General features: G+C 41.6%; 1 pseudogene; it reads left to right on the top strand.

Annotated features, from left to right (window-relative positions):
• Positions 1 to 280: 280 nt before the first annotated feature.
• On the top strand, positions 281 to 1,287 carry LOC148128219 (uncharacterized; annotated as a pseudogene).
• Positions 1,288 to 19,822: the final 18,535 nt, after the last annotated feature.

The raw sequence follows: 19,822 nt of genomic DNA, 5'->3' as shown, positions 1-19,822 counted from the left end.
TGACGGAATTGAAATGCCCAATGGACAAACCATCAAGTGCCACCAACCCAAAGCCTACAAATACCTGGGCATTCTGCAGCTGGGTAATATCAAGCACGGGCAAGTGAAAAATGTGGTCAGCAAAGAATACACATAAAGGGTCAAAAAACTTCTAAAAAGCAAACTGAATGGCAGTAACACCATCAAGGTTATAAATACCTGGGCCATCAGATATACTGCTGGGATTATAAACTGGGCACAGGCAGTGCTGGATAGCTTGGATAGGAAAACAAGAAAATCGATGACCATACACTATGTGCTGCACCCATGTAGTGACATCAACAGGCTATATTTGCCCAGAAAAGCAGGTGGCAGAGGACTTTCGCAAGTGAAGCAGATAGTCGAAGAAGAGAAGCATGCTCTGGCAGATTATGTGAAAGACAGTGTTGAACCAGCTTTGATGGAGGTCAACAAGAGGAAGCTGCTCAAAGTTCAGCAAACCAAGAATCAATATAGAAAAACAGCGATGAAACTCAGGCTGACGGCTGGTGTAACAAAGCACTGAATGGACATTTCCTTGAAAAGTTCCAAGGAAAAGTAGATAAGGAAAAGACCTGGTTATGGCTGACCAATGGAACACTGAAGAAAGAAACAGAAGGCCTGATTTTTGCAGCCCAAGAACAAGCCATCAGAATGAATATAATCAAAGCCAGAATAGAAAAATCTGCTGATGATCCCAAATGCAGACTCTGCAAAGAAGTGGAGGAAACCATTGATCACAAACTGAGCTGTTGCAAGACAACAGCTCAGACTGACTACAAACAACATCACAACACAGTCGCTCAGATAGTCTACTGGAAGTTGTGTAACAACTACCATCTGCCTGTAGCAAAGAACTGGTGGGATCATAAGCCTGAAAAAGTGGTTGGAAATGTGTATGCAAAACTACTGTGTGACTTCCGAATACAGACGGACAAAGTTTTGGAACACAATACCCCAGATATCATGATTGTGGAGAAGAAAAAAGTGTGGATTGTCAACATTGCCATACCTGGTAACAGCAGAATCGACAGGAAACAATTTGAAAAAGTCACCAGATATCAGGACTTGAGAATCGAACTGCAGAGACTCTGGCATAAATCAGTGCAGGTGGTTCCAGTGGTAATCAGCACACTGGGTGCTGTGCCTAAAGACCTAGGCAAGCACTTCAAAACAATTAGCGCTGACAAGATTACCATTGGTCAGTTGCAGAAGGCCACCTAACTGGGATCTGCTCACATAATCCGCTGATACATCACGCAGTCCTAAACACTTAGGAAGTGTTAGACTAGTGATTTGTGATACAAAACCCTGCATGGTTATCTCGTTTGCTGTGTATACTGTCATTTTTGTGTACAATAATAACAATAATAACAATAACAAACCTAGTCTAAAACCTATCTAAAACATATAGTAAGTTAGATAGCTTAAAAATGCCACTATATACATAGGGTTAAATGACATATGCATTGCTTGATTCAAGACAATTATTGCCTTGGAAAAGAAACTGTTTCTCAGTCTATCAGTCCGCACCTTAAGACACCTATAGTGTCTCCCTGATGGTAACAGTTCAAAATATGAATGACCAGGATGAGAATGGTCTGTGGAGATTTTTAGTGCTTTAGAGAGGAGTCTGGTCTTTGCAATTTCTTTTTTTTTTTTAAACAAATTATATTGATTTTACAAAACAATACACAAACAAACAAAACATAAAATATAATGACATAAGAAATCTTTTTCTAAAAAAACCAATACAACATCTTATTTAAAGACAGAATTATTCCAAGTTGTCACATTTCCAAACAAACACAATTTAATATATATATTTACCTTATCTATTCATCTTCATATCTTATCCCGAACTTCTCTTTATTACTTCCTTTCCTTCTATTTATTCAAATTATATCTCTTTAACTTTAGATTGTATACATTTTTTATATCCATCTGTCTTATATATTTTCATTATTCTCTTCCAATACAAAAACAAACAAGACATAAAACATAAAAACATAAAACATCTTTTCTGAAAGTTGCTTGATCCCGGGTTAAAACTCACTGTACAGACACCACTTCAAAAATCATGTTCCTTTTATATATCATTCCATATCTTATTACCGTTTTCCATTTTCTATATAGCTTCTTCCTTTTTTTAACTCTCTTAGTTTTATTCTACTTATCTCAGTTCAAGTCATAATACTTATCATTCTTTGTCTGTTCTCAAGTATCCATTCATTTTTTCTCTTTAAACAAAACCTCTCCTGTACACTAATTGGAGTATGACGCCTTTAACTCTTTCCCCTAACCTAATAATACTTAATATCACACATAACTTGTATTGGGATTCTGTTTAGCACATCCTAAAGTCACACAATATATTATATAGAGAGAAAAAGAAAAAAGAAAGAAAGAACAACAATAACAAAGAAACAAATTTATAAATATATAATATAGCTAGTACCCCTGTCAAAACCATTTTAATCATACCTATTAATACTCATTTATATCTTAAACATTTTATTCTAAAAAATCCTATAATAACACAATCTTATGTACCTTACAGAATCACTTTTTCAATTAGATTTACCCATTGTCTCTAAATAAATTTTGTTTCTTTAAATCTTGCTTCCCATCGTTGAGACTTCTCAGCCCTTCCTTTCTCCCTTGCTTATTCTTTTCCTTACCCTTTTTACCCCTTTGTCTCTCCACCTCCCTTTTCTTCTTCTGCTTTCCCCCTTCCTGTTGTTTTCTAACCTTATATCCACCTTTCAACTCATTTTTATCTTTTTTGGTTGTTTTTTTAGGTTTTAAAATCCCTTTTTCCTTTTCCTCTTTCTTCTTCTCCCCCAATAGGATCACATGTTCATCAAAAATAGTTTCTTCTTTGTCCCAATTATCCTGCTGCGCAATCAATTCTCCATAGGAACGCACCGCCATTTCTAGAGATTGAAAAAGAATATCCAAAGTATCTTTCCAGTCTTGTTCTTCCTTTTTATATTTTGGATATTCAGTTTTAGATTCATCCAAGGATGATGCCATTATAAAGAGGAAAAAATTTTCCCAAAACAACCACCCGAGTGTTTTTAAACAAAGAAAAAAAAATTCCCAAAAGATCCAAAGTCACCAAACAATCCAGATAGACTATTTCTTTTAGCACTTTTTCCCTTCTTCCATTTCTTTTTCTGGGGTTGCTATTAAATCACAAAATTCCAATTAAAATATGTCTTTTTGAAGTCTTATTAATGTTCAAATGGCTCTTTAAAATTCTAGGCAGTCTGCTCCTTATTTTCAACTTCTACTTCAATTTTTTTCCTCTCCCTTCCCACTCACAGCAAAAGAAAAAAATTTCTTTAAATATTTAGAAATCCATATCCCTTTGGCATTAGCATAGTCTTTAGCATTTAGCATACCTTCAATGTGGGTTTGCCGATTTCTCTCAGAGCTGTTCCGTTTGGAAGGAGAGTGGAAAAAAAAAGTTTTCCCTTTAATATCCATTCGCTGCTTACTCAGTCTGGGAACAATGTGTCTTTAGTAGGTGTTAAATACCAGGATACTTTCACGGTTCCTTTGTCACGGTCAGCAAAATCACTTTCACTTCTTCACAAGCTCCTCCAGCACTTTCTTTTTCCGGCTGAACTCTTCTATGTGGCGCCCATTACAGACCGCCACTCAGCTGCCTTCGGAGGGAGATTTAGCCAGCTAGGGAAGAGAGATGCGATGTCTCTCGTCCCTGCCAGAACCCCCCAGTCTTCACCACCTTCTACAAAGGTGGCTTAGCCCCGAAGCCAAATGGCTCGGGACACTCAGGCAGTGAACACAGTCGATGCAGCAGCAAATCCACATCTAACAGCCTGGGCATATGCCAAAGCCTCACGTAGGCAAAGGAGTTTTGATATATGCCAAGCCTCACGTAGGCAAAGGAGTTTCGATACCTGCAAGACCTCACGTAGGCTGAAAGCAGGTATCAGGAACAAAAGGATGCTGCCCACCTTGGGCTACTGGCTGGACTGCAGGCGCAGATTGGTTACTTTGTATCCCTTAAGCACTGTGATTGGGCGCTACAGTGTATCCACTGAGACCCCCCACTCTTTTAACATGTAAAGTAGACTGAACTTTCTCTTTTGTGATGTTTAACAATGTGTGTTCAATAAAAGAGCTTCCCTGAGCACGTGTTCGGGGCTGCTCATCCAAGACTGAACCGGCTTGGTCTCTTTCTTGATGCATTGGATTCAATGAGAAGCCCTCCTAATGCGGAGCAAAGCCGCATCTGGTGACCCCAACGTGATCTGCTGAAAAGAAGCAGACCCACCCGCCTTCGACCTCCCATCTCACCCGGCAGGACGAGCAAGTTGCAACCAAGGGACGCCGTCTAGTGTCACGGATCCCTCCCCAGGAGAAAATCCTCCCTTCAGGTGAGTATGGGTGGGAAATTCTCTAAAGCGCAGATGGTGCATCTGCAAGAATTAAGGGAATTAACAAAGAGCTCAATTTTGATTCTTAGGAGTCAGGGCAAAACGCTCCCGGCTCCAACTAAAAAGGACCTCATAGCCCTTTTAAAGTACATCCACGTGCAGTGTCCGGCTTATCCGGAAAAGGGGTCCTTAAAAGTCTCCACATGGCAACGTTTGGGTGACTTTTTTCATGATACTCCCAGGGCTCCGCCAAAGATTTTAACCACCTGACGGATAATTATGGAATGTTTAAAAGTTCACAGCTCAGCGCTGACTAACGCTGGCACACACCCCTCTGCGGGAGGTCCCCCTCCCTATGCTGCTGAGACCAAAACCAAAGACGCTCTCCCACTGGAAGCCTCTTCCCCCACAGCTCCTGAACCCTCGGTTCCTCCTAAATTAAATCCTGTGGGGGATCAGACACCCATGGGAGCAGTTGCACAAGCCATGGCACAGGGGCACAAGGAGGGCTTTCTTATGCTAGAGGAGCTCTCCCTCTGCCCCATAGAATATGTGGGGGATGGAGCTGGGAATATGGTGCCTAGGCTTGAACCCTTATCCATGAAATTAATTAGAGATTTAAAACAAGCTGTGGCCATGTATGGCATTCAGGCACCGTATGTCAGAGGTCTCATTAACACCATCAGCACCTCCTTTTTTATGCTACCCCAAGATTGGAAAGACCTCTTCCGAATGATACTGACAGGACCGCAGTACGTTGTGTGGGAATCAGACTTTCGTGCCGAAGCTGAGAAAGTTGCTCACGATCGTGGCTCAAAAGCAGATCAAATTTTTGGCATGGGCCGATTCGCTGACTTAACATCCCAGACAACGATCCCACAGCGAGTTCTCGCCCTTGTCAGTATCATTGCTATCAAAGCCCTTGATAAGGTCGATGATCCTGCCTCTGGGGCCATAGGCTCCTTTTCCAAAATTACCCAGGGATCACATCAGCCTTATGCTGAATTCATAGAGGAGCTCCAAAAGGCTGTCCAGAGGCAAATTTCAAATGGAGAGGCCCGCAGAGAGCTTCTGTTGAAATTAGCCTTTGAGAATGCAAATGAGGATTGCAAAAGGATTCTGCAGCCTCTGGCTGCCCGAGGAGGGGCTTCCCTCTCAGACTATCTAAAGGCTTGCAGAATCATGGGGACTGTTTCCTACAATATGGAACACCTGGCAATGGCCCTGCAGCAAGCAAATTCTCAAAACAGGCCGGCTGGGAATTGCTTCAATTGTGGGAAACCAGGCCACTTCAAAGCACAATGTAGGGCTAGGGACAATCCACAAAACAACAACAAGCCAAAAACAATTTGCCCAAGGTGCAAAAAAGGGTACCACTGGGCAAACCAGTGTCGCAGCAGCACCCCCCAACCGCAGGGAAACTAGAGGGGGGGCAGTCAGCCAGCCCCACTCCAAAGGCTGACACCATATCTTTCCAATTAGTTGCTTCTGAAGATATGGAAATTGACATCCCAGGCACTGTGTACTTTCTCCCCACGTGTCTGAAAACCATCCCTCCTGCCATGATGCCCCTCATAATTTATCCCATCCGGGACCTCATGGCAAAAGGAATTATTGCATCTCCATTTCTGAGAGATTCCGATGACTTTTCCTCAGCTGCCATAGCGGTAATTGGAAATACTCCCACAAAATTTAGCAAGGGAGAACTAGTGGCAACTGCTGTTCCAGTACCTGTTAAAACTGAAGATGCCTGGGCATTCACTGTCCATCAATCTATGGAACGAGCCAGGCCTGTATTACAATTCACAATCAATGATAAGGTCTTTTCGGGTCTCTTAGATACTGGAGCTGACATTAGTGTCATCCGAACGGCTGAGTGGCCAGACAATTGGCCCCTGGAAACTGCCCCGGCCGTTCGGGGAGTGGGAGGAGTTTGGCACGCCCACCGTAGCAAACACTGGCTACCGGTGAGTTCATCTGACGTCTCTCGCACTGCCTACCTCCAACCCTTGGTGCTTCCAGTACACACTAACCTGTGGGGCCATGATCTCATGTCTCAACTTAATGCAAAACTCATCATAGACTAATGGCATCCTCCATTGAAACCCCACTGCGGCTGCAACTAAAAACCACAGAGCCTGTTTGGGTGGATCAGTGGCCCCTCACTATAGACAAATTAGAAGCCTTGCAATCACTTGTCCAGGACCAAATTGTCAAAGGGCATGTTGAACCATCTGTCAGACCATACAACACCCCCATTTTTGTTGTAAAGAAAAAATCAGGGAAATGGAGGCTTTTACAGGATTTGAGGGCCTTGAACATGATTATAAAACCAATGGGGGCATTACAATGTGGTCTGCCAAATCCCAATATCATCCCTGAAAAATTTGATCTCATGGTTGTTGACCTAAAGGATTGTTTTTTTTCTATCCCACTGTATGAACTCGACCGCTCCTTGTTCGCCTTTACTCTGCCTCGCTTGAATAACTCCTCTCCCTCCTCTCGCTTTCAATGGAAAGTCCTACGTCAGGGCATGCTCAACAGCCCCACCATGTGTCAGCACTATGTAAATAAGGTCCTGTTACCCTATCGTTCTGCCTATCCACAATTTCTGGTGTATCATTACATGGATGACATCCTTTTTGCTGCTCCTGGACCCCCAGATACAGTGTTTGCTTCGTTTTCTTTCCTGAAAGCCATCCTTGCAAAGGGAGGCTTGCACATAGCGCCTGAAAAGGTACAAGTGCTGACTCCCTATGCATATCTAGGCTATAAAATGCTCTCAGCTACCACCTATCCTTCACTCCCCTCACTCTCTCTGCCTCCTCAACCTACCCTGGTTCAGTTTCAACAATATCTGGGCACCATTAATTGGGCCCGACCTTTCCTGTCACTAACCACTGACACTCTTTCTCCGCTGTTCGAAGCCCTTACTTGGGGAAAAGGGCCCGCTGACAAAATATCCTTGCAGCAACCTCAGCTTCAAGCGCTGACCCATATAGAAGAGAACATATGTAGAATATGGGTGGATAGGGCCGCTGCCAATACTCCTCTAGATATGGTCATTCTAGCCACCCCAAGGCTCATGACCGCGGCAGTGACCCAAAAGGACCAAAAGCTCCACATCTTAGAGTGGATCCATCTCTCCCACATGCCCCGATGCTCCATCACTTCCAAACCAGCTCAATTGGCTCAATTAATCGTAAAGGGCAGGAGCCGCACAAAAGCACTCATGGGGATAGATGTCTCCACACTTTTTATCCCCTTCTCACTGCAAATTTGGGAACCTCTATTCCAAAACTCCCAGGAGCTTCAGTTGGCCTTATCCAACTGGCCTGGGCTAGTCTCCTGTCACCCACCCGCTGACCCACGTTTTCAGATCATTCGAACCATACCCATCTCCTTCTCCTCTCCCATCAGCAAACAACCTTTGGTCAGTGCCCTGACTATATTTGCTGATGGCAGCAGGGAACGAGGGCATGCGCTTGGCAAAAGAATGGAGCATGGCACACCAAAACCACCCTGTGCAGACTTCACCACAAAGGGCTGAGCTTGCTGCAACCATACTAGTCCTCCAAAATTTCAGCGAACCCCTCAACTTGATCTTGGACAGCCTGTATGTTACCCAAATAGTCTCTACCATCCACGACTCTTACCTCTCTCCCGCTATTGACAAGAACCTTCTCTCTCTTTTTGTTACACTGCAACAGCTTGTTGCGCAACGACAACACCCTCTCTTTGTAGCCCACATTCGCAGCCACCAGCCTTTCCCAGGAATTCTCCAGGAAGGCAATGACATGGCTGATCAAGCGGCTGCAGGTATTATGACCACGCACACCCTAACTCCCTGGGAAAGCCATTCTTACTTTCATCAAAATGCCAAAGCCCTCATGAAACATTTTAACCTTACCATGGCAGAAGCCTCAGCCATCAGACAGCAATGCCCCACCTGCAGTCAGCAAGCCAATTCCATCACCTTAGGAGTAAATCCCCGCGGGTTGAAAGCCTGTGAAATATGGCAAATGGACATTACTCAGTTTCCTCCATTTGCCCCCTGGAAGTACCTGCATGTCACAATTGATACTTATTCAGGGTTCATAATGGCAACCCCGCAGAGAGGAGAAGCCTCTAAACATGTCATTAACCACTGCATTTGCACCTTTGCATCGTTGGGACGCCCAAATGAAATAAAAACAGACAATGGTCCTGCATACACTAGTGCGGCGATGTCAGAATTTTGCTCTAAGTGGCAGGTCACCCACAAATTTGGGATCCCTTACAACAGCCAGGGACAAGCCCTGGCAGAGAGAGCCAATTTAACTTTAAAGACAGCGCTAGAATGACATCTGACCAAAGGGAAAAAACCCCTTGGCCTCCCGGCGATGCAAAACACCCTTAATCTTTGCCTTTATACACTTAATTTCCTCAGTCTCTCTGGCACCCCTGCTACGACAGCAATGGAGCGACACTTCCCGCCCCCCTCCTGATTCTCCCAAACCACAGGTACCGCCAACTGCCAGACCCTGCTTGGAAAGGTCCTGCTGATCTTCTCACCTGGGGTCGCGGCTACGCAGCTATCCAGCTTCCAGATCGTGTCCTGTGGGTTCCTGGACGGCATGTCAGACCATACCACCCCAAGGTAGCGAAACCACCAGCTGCAGACATATCAACATGATCTGACCTGCTGCTTCGCTAACCCTCCTCCTCCTCCTCTTCCTCCTTGCTGCACACGCCTCCAAAGTTTCCATTCCATCCAGAGTAACATACTTCACGCCAGACACCCCCCTCCTGCTGACCTGCACTGCATCCTGGGACATTTTTCCCCCTTATCTTAGATGGTCAACGCTTCCTCAGCCATGGTCCTACATCTCCAGCAATGCCTCTTTCCGGGTCAACACCTTTGAACAACCCCCTCGAGCTACACTCCTCATATCCCATCCTACTGCAACCACCTAATATTGTTCAGGTCGACGCCTCCATGATTCTACGTGCAACACCTACAGCTCCTGGACAATCCTCAGACCTCGCTCACCTCATCATCATCACAGACAATTCGTGAATCAGCCTGACACTCATATTCAGAACCCCCCTTTGCTGCATAGGATTAAAAGATCACAAAAACCCACCAAACCAAATGACTGCACCCCCTGCTTGACCAAAACCACACAAGCAGGCTTCACTCGACTGACTCTCATTTACCATACCCAGCAACCACAGAGATGCCTTTCTACTGGGAAAACTTGCCAGAATAACGGGACTATGTATCAGTTATGCAAAATGAACTCAAAAACTATTTGCTATGACCCCAAGACGGCCGTTCGCCTCAATGTTACTTTGTGGGCCGGACTTCCAAAAGCCTCTGGCAGAGCCGATCCTGAAGGGGAGGGAAAACTTTACTACCTAAATCACACCACTGTGCTTAAGGATGGTACTGACCCAATTGTCTTAACTTTTGATGTTTACATTGCTTGTTCCAAACCAGGGGGATATCCTTGTGGGTCAGATGATTGGAAAACCAAATATGCTCATGATCAAAAGTATTTGTGTCCCACACCCATCAATTGGGCCGTAGGAAACCCTAATCATTGGATCCCTTGCAGGGGCTCCATTGAATGCTCGGGTTGGTCTTGTGTCTGTGATTACACTGGGGGAGGGTACTCAGGCTGCAATCATCTGTCACATTTTAAACGAGTATCAGGGTCTACCAAGGACAACAAGGTAGAGATCACTATCTCCAGACAACACCCCGCCATGGATACCTATGGTATAGGGATCAATGGCATAGGAGCAGACCCAAACACCTACATTACTATAAAAACAGAAGTGATATATGAGGGTAAGGAAACATCATTAGGCTGGTCGGTGTATAATAATTTAAGAAAGTTAGATAAAGCCCCTGATACCAGCATAATAGCAAAAAACCTATTCATGGACATGGAAGAAAAAATTGCAAAACAACTTGCAATAACCAATTGCTTTGTCTGCGGGGGAACCACCACAGGAGAACAGTGGCCATGGCAAGCCTTAGAAGCCTTGCCATCACTGTTCAACAACATGTCTTCTATAGGAAACATAACAGCCAGAACTGCCCCCGACCCCCTTATCTGGACAATTACTACCAATCTAACCGGTAGAAACTGCTTCTCCCAAAATGGGTCCATTCCGGTAGGACATCTCCTTTGTTTAGGTACGTGGGACATCTCCTACCGGAATTGGACAGCACCTGATAATGCTACTACCACACCCACAAAATTCAACACAACCCTCCTCCCTTCTCAGGGACACTTCATCCTCCCAGAACTGGACTGCACCCAATGACATGTATTGGATCTGCGGCAACCTAGCCTACCCATCCCTCCCAGCAGATTGGCAAGGGTCATGTGTATTGGGATGGATAAGACCTTCCTTCTTCCTCCTTCCAATCTCAGTGAAGCAGGAACTAGGCATCCCTGTTTATGACATGTTGTCTCGCAAAAAAAGGGAAGCTGACAATGCTTTTGCAGGCTTCCCCTGCCAATCAGAATACACAGGGGACACCTGGACCTCAGAAAGAATCGTCTGCACCTATGGCATGGCTACTTGGGCCCAAGACGGGTCTTATGGGTACAGGACCCCCATATATATGCTTAATAGAATCATTCGTTTGCAAGCTGTCTTAGATTTAGCAGGTCAACGAATAGATAAGGCTCTAAACACTCTTGCAACTGCTACAGACAAATTACGCACAGCTGTCTACCAAAATCGCTTGGCTTTGGATTATTTATTAGCCAAGGAAGGGGGGGTATGTGGAAGGTTTAATCTCACAAATTGCTGTCTTCAAATTGACAAGGTTGGCAAAGTCGTAGCGCAGTTAACTACTGAGATGCGACAATTAACCTACAATCCAGATCAAGTATGGCGAGGTATGGACCTCAAAAATATCTTTGGCTCCTGGCTCCCAAAACTGCCAGGATTACAAGCTATAGTAGCGGTCATAGGTATTATTGCTGCTGGGTGTGTCATTCTTCCATGTATATTACCAATCTTTGTTCGCTCCATCTCCAATAGTCTGTCACTGCTAGCAGAAAAATGCGCCATTGCACAGGTCAATGCCTTCTGGGAAAAAGAATCTCTGTACAAAGCTATACCCTCAGAGGACCCCGATGAGAACATGCGCACAGGCTTCTGTATGGGCTATAGCGAAGAACCCAGAAGAAATCCCTCTGTGTAAAACTAAAACAGAGGAGATGCAGCAGCGAATCCACATCTAACAGCCTGGGCATATGCCAAAGCCTCACGTAGGCAAAGGAGTTTTGATATATGCCAAGCCTCACATAGGCAAAGGAGTTTCGATACCTGCAAGACCTCACGTAGGCTGAAAGCAGGTATCAGGAACAAAAGGATGCTGCCCACCTTGGGCTACTGGCTGGACTGCAGGCGCGGATTGGTTACTTTGTATCCCTTAAGCACTGTGATTGGGCGCTACAATGTATCCACTGAGACCCCCCACTCTTTTAACATGTAAAGTAGACTGAACTTTCTCTTTTGTGACGTTTAACAATGTGTGTTCAATAAAAGAGCTTCCCTGAGCGCGTGTTTGGGGCTGCTCATCCAAGACTGAACCGGCTTGGTCTCTTTCTTGATGCATTGGACTCAATGAGAAGCCCTCCTAATGCGGAGCAAAGCCACAGTCGCGGATTCCTGCCTGCACCGAAGCACCACAAGCCGGAAGTCCAGGTCTTTGCAATTTCTTCCAAAGAAGAAAGAGAGCAACTGATGATTTTCTGTGCTGTGTTTATAACTCTCTGGAGGATCTTCTTATCCACTACAGAGCATCCAGCATACCACACCATTACACAGTCTGCCAAAATGCTCTCAATGGTAGAGCGGTAAAAAGTAACCAACAACTTCTCACCCAGACCATTCTTTTTCAGCAGCCTCAGAAATTGCAGGTGCTGTTGAGCCTTCTTTGCAGTGGCCATAGTGTGGACCGACCAAGTAAGGTTGTTGGAAATATGAGTTCCTAGAAAACTATGAACTCTTTCCACATAATCTCCATTGATATATAGTGGGAGAGGCTCTGCTTTGCATCGTCTGAGGTCTATAATCAATTCTTTGGTCTTTTTGATGTTCAGGGTGAGGTTATGACTCTTGCACCACAAGACCAGTCTGAGAACCTCTGACCTATAGGCCGTCTCGTCTCCTCCTGTTATGAGTCCCACCAACGTGGTGTCATCTGCAAATTTTATTATAGAGTTAGTGGGACAAGAGGGAGTGTAGTCATAGGTGTATAGTGAATACAAAAGGGGGCTCAACACACAACCCTGTGGAGAGCCAGTGCTGAGAGCAAGAGTGGAAGAAAAATAACTGCCAATCCTAACAGTTTGGGGTCTGTTAGTAAGAAAGTCCTTTATCCAACAGCAGTTGTGAGAGAAGAGGCCCATTTCTAGCAACTTCTTAATCAGTACATCTGGAATGATGGGATTAAAAGCTGAGTTGTAATCAACGAAAAGCATCCTTACATAGCTCCTACTATGCTCCAGTTGTTTCAGTGCAACGTGGAGAGCCATGGCAATAGCATCCTCTGTGGATCTGTTATTCTGATAAGCAAACTGGTATGGGTCAAGGGTTGATGGGAGGCAACCCTGTATATATTTAAGACCATTTTTTCAAAACACTTCATAATTATAGGTGAGAGCTACTGATCTATAGTCATTTAAAGTATCAGGAGAGGGCTTCTGGGGAACTGGAATAATAATGGAAGTTTTGAGAAAAGATGGAACAATGGCTTGTAAGAGAAAGGTTAAAAATATTTGTAAACACACCTGTGAGCTGGTCAGCACATGCTTTAAGTATGTTCCCTGGTACCCCATCAGGGCCAGCGGCCTTTTTCACATTCACTGCTCTGAGCACCTGCTTCACATCATACTCTTGTACTGTGAACAGTACCGGTGGTTTGTAGAGGTTTGTAGAAGCAGTGTGTTCAAAGGCCTAATCAATTCAAATCGGGCAAAGAAGCAGTTCAATTCTTCTGCCAGTGATGCGTCCTTATCGATCGATATGGGGTTGCTGCCCCTGTAATTAGTGATGTGTTTAATTCCCTGCCAAGCCTGTTGTGGATCATTATTTGTGAAGTAGTCCTCAATCATCCCTTTATAGTCCTTTTCTGCCTCCTTGATGCTCCGCCTCAGTTCCGCTCTTGCCTTGTTATACCAAACCCTGTCCTCAGACCTGAATGCCATATCACGCATCTTGAGAAGTAATTGTATGTCCTTGTTCATCCAGGGCTTCTGGTTTGGAAAAATCAGAATGTGCTTATTCACAATAACCGTATTCATGCAGGTCAACATGTAAAACAGTACAGTTTTTGTATATTCCTCCAAATCCTCTTGTTCAAATAAATTCCAATTAATATTTGAGAAACAATCCTGCAACTGATCAAGTGCTCCCTCCGGCCAGATCTTAATGAGTTTGATTTCAGGCTTAGTTTTTCTTCTGATTGGGGGTGTATGCTGGTATAAGGAACAGTGATAAATGATCTGAAAGTCCCAGATGTGGAAGGGACACTGCTTTATATGCATGCTTTACATTAGAATACACATGATCAACTGCGATGTTTTCCCTGGTGGCACATGTCACATACTGAGTAAATTCGGGAAATACAGTCTTTAAGCATGCCTTGTCAAAATTATCCCAGATCATTCACAAGTTGAGGGTCCAATAATCTTCACTGGCACTGCCCAGCTAGTGTCTGTTTCATCTCAGCACTGAATGGGTTTATCTGCCAAGTAGAAAATTTTTCACAATAATAAAATAGATAGACTTTCAAATGGCCATGGTCTTCTATAAACGAGAACTATTCAACTTAAAAAAGTCCATTAAGCACAACTCAGTAGACATCTTTTTCATTATCAGTGTCTGGTTAATCTTAAGACATGTTTCCCTCCTGGGGCACTCTAGGCATGTCTTATGTCACTTTATCTCCTAAAATCTTCAGTAAATTGAGTGATATCAATGGATTTGTGAATAGAGATAGGCTACTCTGAACAACTCAGTCCCCCACCCCAGATGTCCCTTTAATCCGTTGGGTGACCAAGGTCTCAACTGAATTGCCCCAGATGCTTGTGAAACTCCCCAGAGCCCACTGAAAATTGACATAATCCATTAGGCACCCAGGGAGGAATAATCTAATATTATATGCCCTTTTCCATTATGGCAATCAAAAAGGGATCTCATAAAATGGAGTGAAACTTGATGCTATACATTATTAAATCATGTCAAATCTGTCCTGAGATTTTTTTTAAAAAAATTGTTGTACCATGTGATGGTCCTTAACAAATGGTTTTGCTTGCTTGTTTAAATAAACAAATAAATCTGTTACCAACTCTTGGATTTAGGACAAACTAGGAGATAAATTCAACGGCTTGTGATTTATACTTAAATAAGCCCATTTCCATAAAGATATTAATTCATTTTACTTAAATTGAATCAACCAACTAAAAATTCATTTACTCCTTTCATAGCAGTAGTAGCATATTTATAATAGCAGGAAATACTTTTGTGTCTCTGCATGACAGCTTTAAAAAGATGTGATTTTTTAAATTTATTTAATGCAAATAGTTACAGAAGGTAAATTGCTTAGGCACATAAAAAGTATGTTTTCATGGTAGCATGGCACCATGGAAAATAATATAACATAATTGTATAGTAAATGGAATACAGCAACTTTAAATTATGTATTTTGTACACTAGCAGATATATATTTAAGGAATTGCTTCTCTTTTTCTTCTAGTGAAGTACCAAAAGGGAAGGTGTTTCTTTGATCTCTTTAAAAACTTTTAATACTCAGATTGCTGAAAGTTGTTGAAATTATCGGAATCTGTTAACACTTGAACCTAACTATTTAGTGTCAACAGTTCCAACGCTTTCATTTTTTTCTTCTTTTACAGAAGGATTTGTGGATTACTTAGTATAGTCACATGTATCACCTTGAATTTTTGTCTTTTGACAATATGAACAGCTATTTCATTCATAACTTGTGCACTTGTAAAATGATTCATAACATGTACAGTATTTTGTCAGAAGTAAATTTCATAGGATTCTGTCATACTTTTTAATTGAATCAGGTCCAATTCTCAAAGACTATCTGCACAAGTTCCTGTGGGTTTTTTGGCAAGGTTTTTCAGAAGTGATTTGCCATTGCTTCCTTCCTAGGGCTGAAAGAAAGTGGCCCTAGGTCACCCCACTGGCTTTGTGCCTAAGGTGAAATTAGAACGCATGGGCCTGAATTGTATAGATGAAACGTTATCATCTCTATGAACACAAACTCGGGTAAATTATGAATTAGCAGTAACAGTTTCTTCTCCAGTGTACACCTGATTTCATTCTTTCAGTACAATTGGCCCCAAAAGAGGTAAAATAATTTATTGTTGGCTGGTTCTTGTTAATAAACTATAACCCATATTGGGATTGCTTTTAATGATGGTAATACATAATAGCAATTGAGAGTTACATGTGACCCATAATAAAAAATAGTTTATACTTCTACAATACATCTATGTATTCATCTATACACAGTCAATTCCAAAATGACAGTGTGTAGATGGTTATTTATTTAGTTGCAATCATCTATTACTTTTCAGGAGAATGTTCACCCTCATCTCCCCAAAGATATTTCTTCAGATTTATGTTTGTTTGTCCATTCAATTTATACTTCAGTTTCCTCTTCATTTCTCTTATTTAATTAACAATATTTATGGCCTTCCCATTTTCCCTAGTAATCTTGGCTTGTTGTGATTGAACCAGAATAGGCAGCCTGAATCTCATCAGATGTTGATGAACTGCTCCCAGCAACCCAACTAGGATAGTCAGTGAGGAGGGATGTTCTGGAGAACTATAGATTCCCCACCTGCTGAAAGGTCTAGCTTTCAGAAGTTTTGCCTGTAGAAATTCTGGAAATCCACATGAAGCTCAGTTCTCAGTTTAACAACTAAAATTTCCCATGGAACATGGAAGTGTTGCTACCATTCCTTATCAAAGCCTCTTGAATTTTGGATTAGGCAGAAAGTCATTTATAATGACAAAATGTTTTTTAAAACCTTGTTAGATATTTGTTTATTAAAACTTCAGGGAGTACAGTATCTCAAATCCTTAGTAATATTGGTCCTATACTGTACAGTACAGTATGTACTGGTAGAGCAACATAGTTTCATAATTTGAAATGTCATTACAAAAAAACTGAAAATCAAAGATGTTCCGCAAATATGTTCTATAATGACTTGCTGAATTTATATATATAGTATATGCCTTGGTTAAACTCAGGGGCTTATATCTGCAAAGCAAAAAATCAACCTTCAGTATCACCTTGCGAGCTAAGATAGCCACAAAGCCATATATATACATATATATATATGTGTGTGTTTTCTTAAGTTTTCGTGGGTACTTACATGTATGGCATTCAGCTTTGTTCAGGTATTTTCCCACATCATTGTAGTTGTGCTTTTAAAGTTGTAGCGACGTTTCAGCAGAATCTCATCTGCCATCATGCCACCATACAACTTTAAAAGCACAACTACAATGACGTGGGAAAATACCCGAACAAAGCTGAATGCCATATTTTACAGTGTGTGTGTGTGTGTGTGTGTGTGTACACACACACACACACACACACACACACACTGTAAAATATTGACCTTCTTACAAAATGAAAACCTAATTTCTGTTTTGTTTGGGACAGTCTCTACACTTTCTCTCTATCCTATAGAAAGGCAACTTTTAACTCTGTCCCAGTTTTCAAAACTGAAAAGCTGAGCCACAAAGAAAATAAAATAAAATTTACTTAGCTAAAGAAAAACAAATTCAATACTAAATTTCTGATCATTTTCACTGCAAATGTCTGCAAGCTATTTACCATCTTCTCTGGGTTCTCCTTTGAGGGATATTCTGGAATGTTCTTGGCTATATCAGTCCCCATAAACATTCTAATTATAACTGTAGATCAGCTCTTCCTGCCCTGTTTCCTCAGCAATCCTCTTAAAATGCTTGTAGTCTAAAAATCACATTTTCAAAATAGAACATTCCATATGCTTATGTTTACCTATACCTTTTAGGTGTTATGCCATTTATGCAATCCCTTATGCATGATAATAACTTTGTCCCAGTAAATGTAACCATCATTTCATTCTTCTAGTGAGAAACGGAGAGTTGTTTGCACCTGTGAACAGCTCTGCTCATTTTCATGAATAGATTGAGGAAGATAGCATGGGAACATCTGCCAGCCCCAAATCAATGTGCACCTGTTCCTACCTCTAAAGGATGGACATTGTCAGGTTCTGTCTTCCACACCTGCGAAACTGAAGAGCAGGCTAACCTTTCTATCTCTGCCATGTGGACCACTGAGGTGAGCAGCCTGAAATGTTTCTGCTGGTAGACTATAGGCAATCCATAGGTGGGCAATGACCAAGGCAAAAAAAAAAGCAGCAGGTGCTTATTAATGGAGAAGGGATGAAGGAATCTCTCTGAACCATGTGATAACTCTAAGGATGGGTAGAGTTCTAAATTTCTTTGGGACAGGTGACATAGTTTGGAAGAAGTGGCATTGATTTATGCTGTGGAATTTCTATAAAAATTCTATCTTTGCAAAAGAATTTTCTAGTTTCTTTTCTCTTACATCCAGGATGTTTAAGAATTCCTTTAGAGTTATAATTTTTGAAGTTTTGGAGTTTGTAATGGTGGTGGCAGGAACTGGCATTGCCAATAATGGTTTTTAGGTATACTGTAGACTTCTTTTCCTCATTCTTAAGCTTCCTTGGTGGACTAGATCTCCCACTATGAAAAGCCCAGTGGGAGGAGTTACCTGATGAAGCTTTCTCTTAGAGAGATATATTTGCCTATTCCTCTTGACCACCACAATAATAAGTAAGTAATAGAACAATCAACCAATGAGTATTCTGAAGTTCTAGCAACTTTTTTAAAAAAAAATTGAATTGAGTCCACATGATAGATCAAATTGGCAAGAAAATTTTTTTACCGGAGCATTAGCTGAAAACCATGAAGGTTTGAAGAGCACAAAATTCGGTACTATAAGCACTTTATGATTTTTAAGGCCAAACTGCTATTTATTTATTAGATCTACATTGTTTTTATCCAAAAGATAAAAAACAATATAAATTCAAAAATGGAGATATTTTTCCATTTTTATGCCTACAATAGCAACCCTGTGAGGAGAGACTTGAAAAGAAAATTAAAGTAGACCAATACTCTAACCACTATACATACTGATTCACAAATTGCATTAATAGTAATAATAGCAATAATAGCAATAATAGCAATAATAGCAATAATAGCAATAATAGGAAGAAGAAGGAGAAGGAGAAGGAGAAGAAGAAGGAGGAGGAGGAGGAGGAGGAGGAGAAGAAGAAGAAGAAGAAGAAGAAGAAGAAGAAGAAGAAGAAGAAGAAGAAGAAGAAGAAGAAGAAGAAGAAGAAGAAGAAGAAGAAGAAGAAGAAGAAGAAGAATCATTGATTAGCCCTTGGGCCATATCAAAATACAAAGTTCCAACAACAATTTGTTACTAAAATTTAATAAAAGCAGTTCAAAATGAAATTTGATAAAATAATATTGAAAATGGAACTTGATAAAATACAATTTAAAATGGAATCTAGACAAAATACGATTTAAGATGAAATAGTAATAAAATACAATCCAAAAAAAAATTGTAATAATGTACAATAATTTAAGATATGGATAAAATATAATAACATTATATTTCAGAGTCACCCTTGCAATCTACCCCAATCAATCCACATATGCAGATCTCAACCGAATCATAAATACTGTGCTACTTTAAATGTTATTTTCAAGTTCTGGCCGGACATAAGGTAAGTTATTTTGATATGGGTATCCTAATGGGTCATTCGTCTGATATATAGACCAAGATACCTGTCTCTCATCCTCTTATACATTAATTTATAGCATATGGCAATCCTTTTTCTTTAACATAAAGTACATCCCTGGGCCTCTGGTATGGACTGAGATTACTACTGAATAGAGAAAGATTTAATCCTTCTGTTTCAAAGACATTCCTTCCCAAACACTTCCCAATGTGGCAGGTCCAAGAAGCAAAACCTGGATTAATGATATTATTATAATTATGTTTTACTAACTGCTGTCTGGTGAGTGGGTGGCTATAGTTGGGTTTGACAGAAAGTGTTAGGAATTCAGGAAAGGGGGTTGCTTACCAAATTAAGATCTAGCAGAGAAAAAAAATGCCATTTAGGATCACAAAGCATGTATTTTCTGTTGTACTCCTATCCTTTGGAACAATATTTTACCCAAGGTCAGTATCAACCCTCCCAGCATTTAGGAAACTTGCTAAAATGGGTGGGTTTGAAAAGCTTTGGTAACCCAACCTTCAA

Source organism: Pseudonaja textilis, chromosome 1 (assembly GCF_049901715.1).
Source record: "Pseudonaja textilis isolate UNSWEBS1 chromosome 1, rPseTex1.2, whole genome shotgun sequence".
In the NCBI taxonomy this organism is placed as follows: Eukaryota; Metazoa; Chordata; class Lepidosauria; order Squamata; family Elapidae; genus Pseudonaja; species Pseudonaja textilis.
Note: the sequence above shows the minus strand (reverse complement) of the source record. Positions and strands in the feature narration are given on the sequence as shown.